General features: G+C 41.4%; 1 protein-coding gene across 3 annotated transcripts in view; it reads right to left on the bottom strand.

The window, feature by feature from the left end:
• Positions 1-14,303, bottom strand: part of DIP2C (disco interacting protein 2 homolog C) — a 655,995-nt gene that overhangs the window by 170,929 nt on the left and 470,763 nt on the right. The gene's annotated exons all lie outside the window — the stretch shown is intronic.

Raw genomic sequence — 14,303 nt, 5'->3', positions numbered from 1 at the left:
GAAAGAAATGTATCTGCAATTTTATCTTTAGTGACAACCATGGACAATAATTGAGTATCATGTTTAATTAAGTCGACAGAAAGCCAAGTGAGCAATGATTTGCACAGAGCTATTTACTGGAAGTTCAATCTCTGATTCATTACAAAGACAGAACAAGCTGTCCCTGGAAGATTGTTAAAACTGGACACAAAGCTTAGAAAACAAAGTCAAGGAAAATGTCAATCTTCAAACCCTTTAAATGAAGAGTAGTCTTCTACAGACCTTGTTTTGGCAATGAAATAGGACAATGTAGCAGCCAAACACTTTCTTTAAAAATATTCTGTAAATAATAATAAAAAAAAAAGTGAGAACTGTAATGCCTTCCACACTAAGCTTATGAAGACATGGAACAAAGTGTCCATTTCGGTCCTCATACCAAAACCCAAACGCAAGGAATGAGGATTAGCCTTTCCTGGATCTCCATTCAAAATGGCTTTCACAGAACACATCAGAGCTATTTTTACTTAATAGCCTAACTCTGACCTCTTACCCTTGGAAAACTCACTTCAGGTCCTTGGTGTGTGTCAGAAAAGAAAGTCAGCACCAAAGGCAAGAGCGCAGCAGGGGTTCAAGAGCGCTTGTTCATTTTTCAGGAACATTTCAGAATTAAGCATCTGACCCAACCTTTCTGTGGAACATGGTAATTCATGTGAAGCTTCAGTTGAGGAGGAATTTCTCCCTTTGACTTACGCTACAGACCACCAACCTACAGTGCAAGTATGCTCATAAAGATGCCATAGCGAGTGCTGTTTTCATCAAATTTATTAGCATACGACTTAAAAACAAACATGTAAGAAGCAAGGACAACGAAAGAAATAGATTCTGATCAAAAGACAGATGAGCATTCTTTCTCCCCTGAAGATGCTGACACAGGGCGTCTCGGTCACCTAACTTTACCCTCCTGCACTCAGATCGCCGGAGTGCAGCAGCTAATTACAGAGAGTACGCTCTCATATAATCACCAGAGTTAAGAGTTCAAATACGTGTCACATATCTAATAATTAAATGTTAGCAACTTTTTGAAATGACAGAAGAATGTGATCAAGGCATAGGAAAGCCAACTCAACACATGAAGTCTTAACTGAGTGTATTATTTTGCATCTTTGATTAACCTATTAGTCCTAATTTTACTTAGAATACTTCAATTCTACTTTTTTTTTTTTACCCTTTCAGCTGTGTTTTTCCCCTACTCCTGTCCCTTGATTTATTCAGGAAAAATACTCTGATTATACTAGTCAGAAAAATGGCAACACCGAGAAGACATGGCACAGCCACAGCCCTGGAGGAAGGGCGTGCAGGCACCTGTCCAGGACAGCAGGCAGGTGCACTGCATCAGGCAACAACTCAGCACCCTCAGGGTGGTTCACAAGGGCTCTGGGGCTGTGGGTAATTGTAATGTAAATGTGCCATCTGCATAAAGTCAGGTGAGGTGGTGGAAGACTTGTCATACTACATTTTTTTATATCTACGTTATGGTCAAATTCTTGCCCATCCACAGCTCTAACAATTTTTACATTTACAATAAAAACCACATGCTGCTCTTGGAAGTCCAGTTGGTTGCAGGCATCCTTTATATACGTTACAGTCTGGAGTTTGCTCCTGTGAGAAGAAATTAGCTTTTTCAACACTCTTGCAACTCCTCTTGCCACACAGACCATGACTATAGACGGAATCTCAGGCTCCTGCCCAAGACCTCCAGCTGCTTCGCTCTTGAGAGTGCCAGCTTTCTCTGGACCAGCCTTCGCCTTCATGTGGGTTATTAAAGGGGGAAAATAATGGCACACAGCCTTTCTACTGTTAGGCTATCAGCATCACCTAGACCTTCAAGTGAAATTAAAACAAACAGGAAAACAAAACCACATGACTCCATTTCTATAAAACACAAACTATATAATAGCCCACATATATGCATAAATACAGAGTCCCTGATTGGTGCAAACGGTTAATGTACTTGGCTGCTAACCGAAAGGTTGGAGGTTCAAGTCCACCCAGGGGTGCCCCAGAAGAATGGCCTGGTGATCTACTTCTGAAAGATCAGTCATTGAAAGCCAAATGAAGCACACTTGTACTCTGCACACATGGGTCACCATGAGTTGGAGTTAACTTGATGGCAACTGGTAGTGGTGCATGGATATACCATGTACACAAATGTACAGGAAAAAGCCTGACTGGTAACAGCATCTAATTCAGGCAAGTTGTGTAGAACTGTCAGATATAAGTGATGAGAAGTTTTACTTTATATATACTTCTGAATTTTTCTTTCACTCATTTATTTAAAAATATTTATTAGGTAGCAACTATTTATCAGGCACTATTATATTTTTATTATAGGGCCGCTATGAGTTGGAATTGACAACAATGGGTTTGGGTTTGGTTTTTTGATTTGGTATTCTAGTCAGCTAAGGGACAGATAAAGATGTCTGTGGGGAAATTTATATTCTGGTGGTAAAGAAACCAAAAAACCCACTGCCGTGGAGTCCATTCCGACTCACAGTGACCCTATAGGACAGAGCAGAACTGCCCCATAGAGTTTCCAAGGAGCGCCTGGTGGATTTGACCTGCCGACCTTTTGGTTAGCAGCCGTAGCACTTAACCACTATGCCACCCCAGGGTTTCCCTGGTGGTGAAGACAGATTAAAAATATATATATATGTAATAAGCCAGCACATTATACTGCACCTGAGAAGCTGATGAATGCTATAGAAAGAAGAAAAATATAGCAGGGTAATGAGCCACACAAGTTTAGAGAGGAGCACCCCAGTTTCAAATGCTGTGGTTAGGTGCCCTGAAGCAAAGCCCCAAGCAAGGTGGCAGTCTGCTGTCTGGGGAAGAATATTCCAGGCAGAGGGAACACGCTTGGGTCACCGCAAGAACACCAAGCAGGTGAGCGTGGCTACATCCAAGTAAGCAAGAAGAGAGTGGCAGGAGGACAGGTCAGAGGACAAGAAGGACCACTGCAGGTTCCGGCTTCTACGGGGGTCGGGGTGGGGGGTGCAATCAAGAAGCTCTGGCCAGGCTAACAACTGGATCTGATTTACATTTTAACTAATCACCCTGGTTGCTGTGTTAAGAATGGAGGTGGGTGGAGAAGTAGTCAAGGGTACAAGCGAGGAGACCACTTAAGATCTTGCAGTAATCCAGGTAACAGGTGACACTGGCTGGCCCCGGGCAGTAGGAGTGGTGGACATAGTGGTTAAGAGCTACAGTTTCTAACCAAAAAGTCCACAGTTCGAATCTACCAAGTGCTCCTTGGAAACTCTATGGGGCAGTCCTATAGGGTCGCTATGAGTCGGAATTGACAGACGGCAATGGTTTTTTTTTTTTTTTTTTTTAATTAAAAGCGTTAAAATAAAAGCAAATAACGAATATTTATATTTACATTTAAATTAAAAGTCACATCCTCTGTGCCTCCTACACTCAACGCCCAGGCGACCAACACAGCAGCCAAAGTCTAAAAGGTGAAACCAGTGTCTGGTCCTGGCTGACTCCGGATCTCACCTGGGGCTGCCTACTTTTCATGGACAGTGAAAAGCTATGAAGCCTGGGGTGGGGGACAGCTGGGGGAGAGTGTGCTAGATACACGGTTATAGGCTCAGAGACTCTGCAAGCTAGCAGGTTGGCCCCATGATCCAAACTCACAACCACCTGGTAACGCATGTGGCATAGGTATTAGTGTCCTAATTTACAGTTGAAAAATTGGGGTATAATCAGAGGTTAACTGGTCCAAAGTGACACAATTAGTAAGTCAAATAAATCTAATCATCGGTCTTTTCTATGGGCAAGGTGGTTGTGAAAATCAAAAAGCAAACATTTAAAAGCACTTCTTTAAATCTAAAAAGTACGGGGCAGATGCAAGGTAATTAACACCCTGCAAACACCTACAGCGCTTTGCTGACCAGGAAGTCTTGCAATGCAGCCTGTCCATATGATCCACAAATGCTTTTCTGACAGAGCACTGATGGCATGCAGGCTGTGATTCCAAGTCACATCAAAAAACAAATGAAACTACAATGAGATTCCATCTCACTCCAACAAGGCTCGCATTAATCCAAAAAACACAAAATAATCAATATTGGAGAGGTTGTGGAGAGACTGGAACACTTACATACTGCTGGTGGGAATGTAAAATGGTACAACCACTATGGAAATTGATTTGGCACTTCCTTAAAAAGCTAGAAATAGAACTACCATATGATCCAGCAATCCCACTCTTGGGAATATATCCTAGAGAAACAAGAGCCTTTACACAAACAGATATATGCACGCCCATGTTCAATGCAACACTGTTCACAACAGCAAAAAGATGGAAGCAACCAAGGTGCCCATAATAAATGGATGAATGGATAAATTATGGTACATTCATACAATGGAATACTACGCATTGATAAAGAACAATGATAAATCCATGAAACATTTCATAACATGGAGGAATCTGGAAGGCATTATGCTGAGAGAAATCAGTCAGCTGCAAAAGGACAAATATTGTATAAGACCACTATGATAAGAACTCGAGAAATAGTTTAAACAAAGAAGAAAATATTCTTTGATGGTTACAAGAAGGGCAGGGAGGAAGGAAAGGAGGTTTTCACTAATTAGACAGTAGATAAGAACTGTTTTAGGTGAAGGGAAAGACAACAAACAATATAGGAGAGATCAGCACAACTGGACTAAACCAAAAGCAAAGAGGTCTCCTGAATAAACTGAACGCTTTGAAGGCCAGTATAGCAGGGCGGGGGTTTGGGGACCATGGTTTCAAGGGACATCTAAGTCAATTGGCATAAGAAAATCTATTAAGATAATATTCTGCATCCCACTTTGGAGAGTGGCGTCTGGGGTCTTAAACGCTAGCAGACTGCCATCTAAGATGCATCCACTGGTCTCAAACCATCTGGAGCAAAGGAAAATGAAGAATACCAAGGACACAAGGTAATTACGAGCCCAAAAGATAGAAAGGGACACATAAACCAGAGACTACATCAGCCTGAGACCAGAAGAACTAGATGGTACCCGGCTACAACCAATGACTGCTCTGACAGGGAACAGAAAAGAGAACCCGAGGGAGGAGAGCAGTGGGATGCAGACCCCATATTCTCGTAACAAGACCAGACTTAATAGTCTCACTGAGACTGGATGGACCCCAGTGGTTCCAGACCTTCTGTTAGCCCAACACAGGAACCATTCCCAAAGCCAACTCTTCAGACAGGGATTGGACAGGACAATGGGATAGAAAATGATACTGATGAAGAGTGAGCTTCTTGGATCAAGTAGACACATGAGACTATGTTGGCATCTCCTGTGGGGAAGGGAAATGGGAGGGCAGAAGGGGTCAGAAGCTGGCTGAACGGACATGAAAATAGAGAGAGGAAGGAAGGAGTATGCTGTCTCATTAGAGGGAGAGCAATTAGGAGTACATAGCAAGGCGTGTGCAAATTTTTGTATGAGAGACTGATTTGATTTGTAAACTTTCACTTAAAGCACAATAAAAATTAAAAACAACAACAACAACAAAAAAAAAAACAAATGAGTTCTAAAGGGGCGTACTGGAGTATTAATTACTGTGTCAACTTTTCATCACTGTGCAAATTTACTGCGTTTGTTAGGGCCAGTCACCAAGCAATTGTTTTTTCATATTTTATTTCAACAAAGCAAAAGAATTCTTCTTACTGAAACGCTCCAGGCAGAAATGTGCTATTTGAAGGCACTGTGCTTCTACAGAGCCATAGTACTTCTCTGCTACGTGGAATCATTCAGCCTAAAACCACCTGAAGCACTATCAGGAAATAAATTCTCAGTTTTTTAAAAAACTATATAGCACAATTTGTAACAACACCTACAGTCAGCTTCTTCATTTTAATTATCTCTAAGGCGATTTTATTCAAAATTTCAAAAATACCCCCATTTTGAATTCGTTTACAGGTATTTATGATTTTGAAATCCAGGAAGGAAGGTGAAAAGAGTGGCATTTAGGGTGCTAGTGAGTGTTTTAAATGAACAAAACTGTTTTTAAAAAACTCAATACTTTTAAATGTACTTACAAGGATATTTCCCATAAGTTATCATTATTTTGCTAAAACCATGAAGTCAGTAACGAAGCAACAAACATGGTTCAGAATTAAAGCTGTATTTTTCCCTATGTATTTGTCACAGCCCCTTCTTATTTCATGCAGGAGCCAAATGGAAGAGGTCACTGCCATTTCATGTGTCCATGAGACACACAGGATCAAGACACAGTCCTTAGAACATACACTAGGCCACACCATCTCTTTAGCATGCTAATAAAAAATAAAAGCTGTCCAAAAGGACTCCATTGCAGTTTTTCTATTCTTCATTTCAAAGTAGGCAACCTGGAAGCTTGAAGGCTTTATAAGCAGAAACTTTTTAAACCTCCAAGGTTTCTTCCGCAAGGAGCAGGATAACTCAGAAGAATGGCTATAACCTAGTGGCAGTCTGAGGACTCTGAGAAGGCTGGTCATTTTCTCTCCCTCAGTCTCTCAGTAGGCAAGCACACCTGAACGATCCCACTGTCTGTTACCAGAGACACAGGAAGGTAACTGACTCTGTGAATCTTGGCTTTGGACACAGGCTTACAACCATGGACTACCTAAGACTGTAATGGCTCCTGTGGTAAAACAGGTTAAAATAGCCTTAGTTATTTCTGATTCTCATTTATATATTCTAAAATTGTGTTAACATGGATTCTCTTTGATTTTTAAAAGATTTTAAAAAGTTATGCGGGTAAACTACTGAGGATAAAGACTCAAATAGAATATGACAGGCCAACCATTAGATTTCTGAGGAAAACAGTGTCTTCATTAAAAAAAAAAAAAAAGTTCAGATGAATTACCAAAGGCCAGAATATAGAGTCCGAAGACCAGAACACAGAATAAGAATTATAACTACAGGTTTAAAAAAATCACAAGAGAAAAATTTCTTTATGTTAATACAACTTTCGATTATACATTGCTTTTTCATGGAAAGAGCTAGCTACTATATAAACCATTTGCCTATTAATCAATGGTTTATAAGGAAAAGGAATGAAATTAACCTTACCCAGTTTATTCAAAATGCCAAACCAGGACTATACAGCTGACAGTTTTAAGTTTAGTTAGTTCACTTATTTTTTTATGGCGTCAGGAATTGACAAAACACCAACTGAGATGTTCCAACAAACGGATGCAGTGCTAGAGGTGCTCACTCATCTACGCCAAGAAATTTGGAAGATAGCTACCTGGCCAACGGACTGCAAGAGATCCATATTTACACACATTACAAAGAAAGGTGCTATGACAGAATGTGGAAATTATCAATCATTGATACTACATGCAAGTAAAATTTTGCTGAAGATAATTTAAAAAACTGTTGCAGCAGTACATCAAACGAAAACTGCCAAATATTCAAGCCAGAATCAGAAGAGGACTTGGAATGCGAGATAATCGTTGCTGATGTCAGATGGATCTTGGTTGAAAGCAGAGACTACCAGTAAGATGTCTACATGTGCTTTATTGACTACACAAAGGCATTTGACTGTGTGGGTCATAACAAATTATGGATAACATTGTGAAGAACAGGAATTCCAGAATACTTAATTGTGCTCACGCGGAACCTGTACACAGACCAAGGGCCAGTAGTTCAAACAGAACAAGGGGATACTTCCTGGTCTAAAATCAGGAAAGGTGTGTGTCAGGGTTCTATCCTTTCACCATACTTATTCAATCTGTGTGCTGAGCAAATACCCTGAGAAGCTGGACTATATGAAGAAGAACGTGGCATCAGGATTGGAGGAAGACTCGTCAACAACCTGCGATATGTGGAAGAAACAATCTTGCTTCCTGAAAGAGAACTTGAAGCACTAACTAATGATGATCAAAGACTACAGCCTTCAGTATGGATTATACCTTAACATAAAAAACAAAAACAAAAATTCTCATAATTGGACCAATAAGCAACATCATGATAAACGGAGAAAAGACTGAAGTGGTCAAGGATTTCGTTTTACTTGGATCCACAATCAACGCCCATTGAAGTAGCAGTCAAGAAATCAAACGACATTGTATTGGGCAAACCTGCTGCAAAAGACCTCTTTAAAGTGTTGAAAAATGAAGATGTCACTTTAAGGACTAAGGTGGGACTGACCAAAGCCATGGTGTTTTCAATTATCTCATTAGCATGCAAAAGTTGGACCATGAATAAAGAAGACCTAAGAAGAATTGATGCCTTTGAATTATGGTGTTGGCAAAGAATATGGACTGCCAGAAGAATGAACAAACCTGTCTTAGAAGAAGTCCAGCCAGAATGCTCCTTAGAAGGGAGGTTGGTGAGACTTTGTCTCACATAATTTGGACATGTTATCAGAAGGGACCAGTCCCTGGAGAAGGACATCATGCTTGGTAAAGTAGAGGGTCAGCAAAAAATAGGAAGACCCTAGACGAGATGGATTAACACAGTGGCTGCAACAATGGGTTCGAACATAACAACGACTGTGAGAATGACTCAGGACTGGGCAGTGTTTTGTTCTGTAGCACATAATGTCACTATGAGTTGGAACTGACTCCATGGCACCTAACAACATTGGCACGCTTTTTTATAAAGGTCCGGATAGCACGTGTGTTATGCTTTATGGGCCACATCGGTTTTGACAGAAACTACTCAGCTTTGTTGTTACAGTGCAAAAGTAGCCACATGTGATATAGTAACCAATGGATATGGCCATGTTCCAATAAATCTTTATTTATAAAAACAGGTGGCAGACGGTTTGCTGATCTGAGTTAAGGATATACTCTATTCTTTTTATTTTGCCCCATAAAAGCAATAAAGCAAATATTAACCCTTGCTAAAATTCTCTTTCCATTTCTCTAATAGATTGTTTATGTGGTCTTCCCTCAAGATGTCCTCTTTGAGTGGGTACTTTCTGGCTTTGCTTTTTGTGGTATCCTCAGCACTGAATGCATGCAAAAAGCATTCAATAAACATTTGCTGAATGAATAAGTCGATAATATGGATTCAGAGACAAGTTAGAAAGCAGAGGAAGAAGGGGAAAACAAAAGAACAAAAGAGCTTACAGCACATTCTTTATAGGCAAACTGATAGCAAGAGCAATTTTATATCGATACTTCCTATATCAAAGTGGAGTTAATGTATGCTTATGGTGAAAAACTTTAGATAGGAATGAATAAAGAGGCATTAGAGGAGAAGGGGATAGGAATTTAATACTCTATAGTATCCTACCACGTTCTAACTATATAGTGTTTTATTAAATCAAATGTTCTCGAAAATTAGATGAACCCTGTGGGATGCGTCCACCTTTGTTTTCTGGTTTACTGCAAAGGTCACTGGTACAGGGTCTTGTTTGGAACATCAGGGCCAGCAACCAGACCCTATTTATCTATAGGCCTCCTAGACCTCTTGGGAATAATGTGAAGGAGTGAGCAAACCCCTAATGAAGGGCTCCAGGATTAAACTTGCTAAACCCAGGCTGCCTGCCTTATGCCAGGGCTGCTGGGAGTGGTGAGCTGGGCTAAAAGCCGTGGAAAGGAGGAATGCTGTCTATCTCCCTGACCCCATCGAAGGAAGTGGTGGGAAGCAGCAACATGTATCTGCTAAGACAGCAAATGTGGGCCACTCCTCTTCTAGGAGGGAAGATACAGGAAACCTGCAGCGTCACAGATCGCTTTTACATGGCCTTTCTAGCCATGATCTTGTAACCCCGCCCCCTGCCCCCCCCTCCCCCGCAGCAATTGGACAAGACTGTGTGATAGGGTAATTGTGGCCCACCAAAGGGACTGGTCAGTTCTGCCATCTGCTGGGCTTGAAATGAGCCACCCGGAGGTAAAAAAGAGAGAATCCCACCACCACCAAGGTAGAACAGCCAGGAGGCAGCACGTCCTTTGGGCCCAGGATCCCTGTGCTGAGAAGCTCCTGGAAGTAGGAGCGCAAGACAGAAAGTGAGCCGTAACCCTTAAGATGGTGAGAAGCAGTGCCAGTAGAGACCTGGCAGCAGGAGATGGTGCAGTGGGCCTGGCCCATGGAGAGAGTAAGCTGAGTGCCTTCGAGCAGAGGCCTAGGGCCAGGGAGAGGCATACCTGCAAGCATGGCTGGAAAGAGGCTATTCTAATGGAAGAACTGTATCCTTAAGTGTTCCTGAGCCTGAATTGTATGTAACGTTACTTCCCTAACTAACCCCATAATTGTGAATATGGCCTGTGAGTTCTGTGTGGCCATTGCAATGAACTATGGAAGAAGGCAAAAAAGTAGAGAGTGCTGTAGGATGGTGGTGTCAGAATTGGTAAAGACGGCGGAGAGAGGTGGCATGTCTGACATCCACCTCATAGGAATCAGCCTTGGGCTGTTAGTATTGATTCTCCTTGTCCCATGTGAAGTTAGAGGAGGTCAGACACCAGCCCCACGCCGTTTTTACAGAATCTCAAAAGGAAAGCACACAGGGACTGCTGTGCTGTGAAAAGTTCAGCATACAACTTTTGGCTATGCTCATTTTATAGTCATTAAAGAAAATTCCATGAAACCTGGATAAAAATCCAAAGCCCAATCATTTATAGAGACTGTATCAATTGGATTTTGGATGGCAGTAATTTAGTCATAGCTTGCAGGTGGAGACTGACTTAAAAAAAAAAAATTCTATCAATTGAGACAATCAAGTAAAAAAATCTGTGCTCTAAAACCCAGGCAAGAAAGCTAAACTCATTATTTTACAATCACACACTCACTAGACACAAGGGTTATGCCTAATTTTCACTCTATTTCTAGAGAATATGGGGCTATGTGCCTTATGGATTCTCAGTAAATACCTGATGATAAACTGACCCCCGGCAGGAAGTTATACCTCTTACAACATCTGTTTAGTCTTATTATATTTTTAATGTAACTTTCACATTATTTTCTTCTTTCCATGCACATTTCAAGCCTAAAAAAATTATGCTAGTATACTGTTTCCGGGTACTGTAGCTCCACGATGTGATGGCTATGGAACAGAGGGAAGTAACACCCACTACATACCAGGTGTCTGTTACCTGGCGTGCCTGGTGAAGACCCTCTCAGTAACCATGTCTACAGCTCTATCGGTAACAGAGACTAGGAAGAGTAGTTAGTTTTGTGGGAGTTGTCAAGTATATGAAGGGCCAAATGTTTGTGAAGTGCAAACAAGGTGAATAAAAATTCTTGAGGATGATGAAATGTTTTGCTTGTTAGGTCACGCATGCACGAACAGAATCTTAAATCCAGAGGACTTTAGAGACAGCCAGAACATTGGTGACCACGTAGAATAACCTATTTATTTTACAAATGAGGCCCAGAAAGGTTTAGTGCTTCGCTCAGGGTCATATTTCTTCTAAGTGTGAAAACCAGTTCAGTGCTAGAAACTGACACTGTCCTTCTCCCAGTCACAAACCTTTTCCTTTTTAACCCATTGCCTTTAATGACAGTTCAGCTTCAGAGAAAAAATAAACTGAATTTGCACAAACCAGAGGAGATTTTGCCAGTAAGGTCATCTAGGCAAAAAATCCAGCCAAGGTGATAACACCATGTATTTTATTTTCTGTATGGTTAAACACCAGTTGCCATCGAGTCAATTCTGACTCATGGTGACCCCGTGTGTGTCAGAGGATTTACAATGGCTGATTTTTTGGAAGCAGGTTGTCAGGCCTTTCTTATGAGGTATCTCTGGGTAGACTAGGACCTCTAACCTCTTAGCAGTGAATGCGTTGACTGTTTGCATCACTCATGGGCTTGGGCTTCGCTGTATGGCTAAGCACTACTTAAAACACATGGTAATGAAGACGAACAGCGTTACTTCCTGATAGGTGGTATCCTGAACCTTCTTTGGTAACAATCTCTCACAACTCCAAGGCCTATGGCGAAAAAACTGCCGCCCAATTCACGGCTTACACTGGCAACGCTAATGGTAATCAACAGCTGAGACATTAAAAGCTGAAGTGACTTAACAAGGGTTTTTGGCTATTTTTAGCCACTGCCCCTATTCTGGCTCAAGGTCTTTCCAGTGGTTATCTGTGAAACAGGTGACGAGGTTCTGCAGCGTATGGCGGTGTGAGAGCCACGTTCAGTGCGTGACTAGGAGGGTAAGCAAAGGTTCAAGTAAGGCCCAGCAAACAGAAGTATGTTGTATTCAAAGGCCAGGAGAGGTGACAAACTCAGCTACTTTTTCTTAAGCGACTGAATCTCCTGTGATAAATATCTATAATAAATGTAATTACAGCTTACTAGAGGGGGCCCTGATCAAAGTCTACCATTTCAAACTCCCATAAGGAATGATACCTAGAGGTTTATTTAATCCATATTGCTTATTACCTAAAAGAGTGTTATATCTTTGCCATAATTTTGAAACTACCATTCCTAGTCAATTTATGATTGTATGAACTCAAAAAATTCATTGGGGTGAAATTCACATAACATAAAATCAATCATCTTAAAGTGACTAACTCCACAGCACTCAGTGCATCCGCAAGGCTGTGCAACCATGATCTCTACCCAGTTCCCAAACATCTCCCCCTCTCTGAAATAACACCCCCACCCATTAAGCAGTTCCTCCCCGAGTCCCTGGCAACCACCAATCCGTAAACAGAAACTCTTTCCTGTTACTTGTATTTATTTGTTTTGTTGGCTGATGATTGGTTTGCGCCTGAGCCCCCTGCCCCCAGCCCATGGCCCAGGATCACTTTTTCTTGCAGAGCCCACACAGCACACTCAGTAAACAGCTCCTGCTTAATTTGCCTATTACTGGTCCTAAATTTTAATCTTGGGCAATTTTTCTCCTTTGCTAACCCTTTCTCTCTCTGCCAATCAACCCTGGCATAACCCATACTACTGACCTTAATCATACTGAGTTGTTTTTACAAAAAGCAAATAATTAAATCATGTGATTATAACAACTCTGAATTTTCTACATCTGTGAATCATTAATTTTAAGAATTGTCTACAGCGACTGTGTAATTCTAGTGTTACCTTACAGAGCTGCAGAATCTTAAAAATTTATAGTTGGAAGGGAATTGAGATTACTGAGTCTAATTCCCTCATTCTGGGGGAGTCCACTTCTCTCATTTTTTGACAAGTGACTTGTCCAGAATCACATGGTAACCACGAGCAAGGCTGGGCTCAAACCTAGAACTCCTGACTCTTTTGGCACCCACCCAGCTTCTTGAAACTCTATCATCTTGGCCTCCACTAGTAAGCGTTCAAACTAGACACATTTTTTTTTTTTTTTTATTGATCTCTGAAAAACATAACTGTGACAATAAATTTGTTACCACAACCCTGGGTGCACTTTGTACTCCAAGGTCAGGCATAAACGTCAGAAAATGATTCATAGCACACCTCTTGTTATTAGGCTCGCAGGCCATCCTTCTTAAAAACGAATATTGAATTCTGGTCAATGGTACAACTCCTCATCAGTTTAAATTACGTTACAGACTTTTAATTGTGGGTTCAATCAAAAGTAAAAGTTGCTTCTGATACTTCAAGGTTTTCCATTTCTCAGAATATTGGTCAAGCGGCCCAATGAATCTTACATCAACAAACATCTAAACACATCAGAAAGCTTCTTATTTAAGGAAACTCTTCTAGTGAATATTTCTGGGAAGCCAAATCTCTCAGTAATACAGAGCAGGACCCATTCACTGAATTTTCTATGGCATCCATTCATAGGATGGGGTGACACGAAATATTAGATGTAGAACTTAAAGATACTGAAAATTGAGCCATGTTACAAGGTTCAATTATCTAGATTATACAACTATTTCGTCTATTAGTATAGAAGGAGCTGTGGTGGCACAACAGTTGAGTGCTCAGCTGCTAACTGAAAAGGTGGGGAGTTTAAACCCACCCAGCCGCTCCTTGGGGGGAAAGACCTGGTAACCTGCTCCTGTGAACACTACAGCCTAGAAAATCCTATGGGGCAGCTCTACTCTGTCATATGGGGTGACTAAGAGTGTAAACCTGCCTTGCCGGCACACAACCACAACATTAGCGCACATAGTCGAGAGCTGAATGAACAGCTGACACGTGACGCTAAGTAATGCTGCGGCTGCTGCTGATCAAATAGTTCTGAGACTACTGACTGTGTTCAACACTTTCCATGGTCTCACCTGGGTAGAATAATAGTTTACACCTTCCAAACAACTTCCTTCCCCAGGACTGTACTGCTCTGCGGCAGGCTGTGATGGTGAGGGACTTAAGACCAGGGACGCTGGGGATAATGCTGAGGTGTCGCAGAAGCACCCAGAAAACCTAACGTCCGT

Source organism: Elephas maximus, chromosome 4 (genome assembly GCF_024166365.1).
Source record: "Elephas maximus indicus isolate mEleMax1 chromosome 4, mEleMax1 primary haplotype, whole genome shotgun sequence".
In the NCBI taxonomy this organism is placed as follows: domain Eukaryota; kingdom Metazoa; phylum Chordata; class Mammalia; order Proboscidea; family Elephantidae; genus Elephas; species Elephas maximus.
The sequence above is the reverse complement of the archived record's forward strand: the minus strand, read 5'-3'. Positions and strand labels throughout refer to the sequence as shown.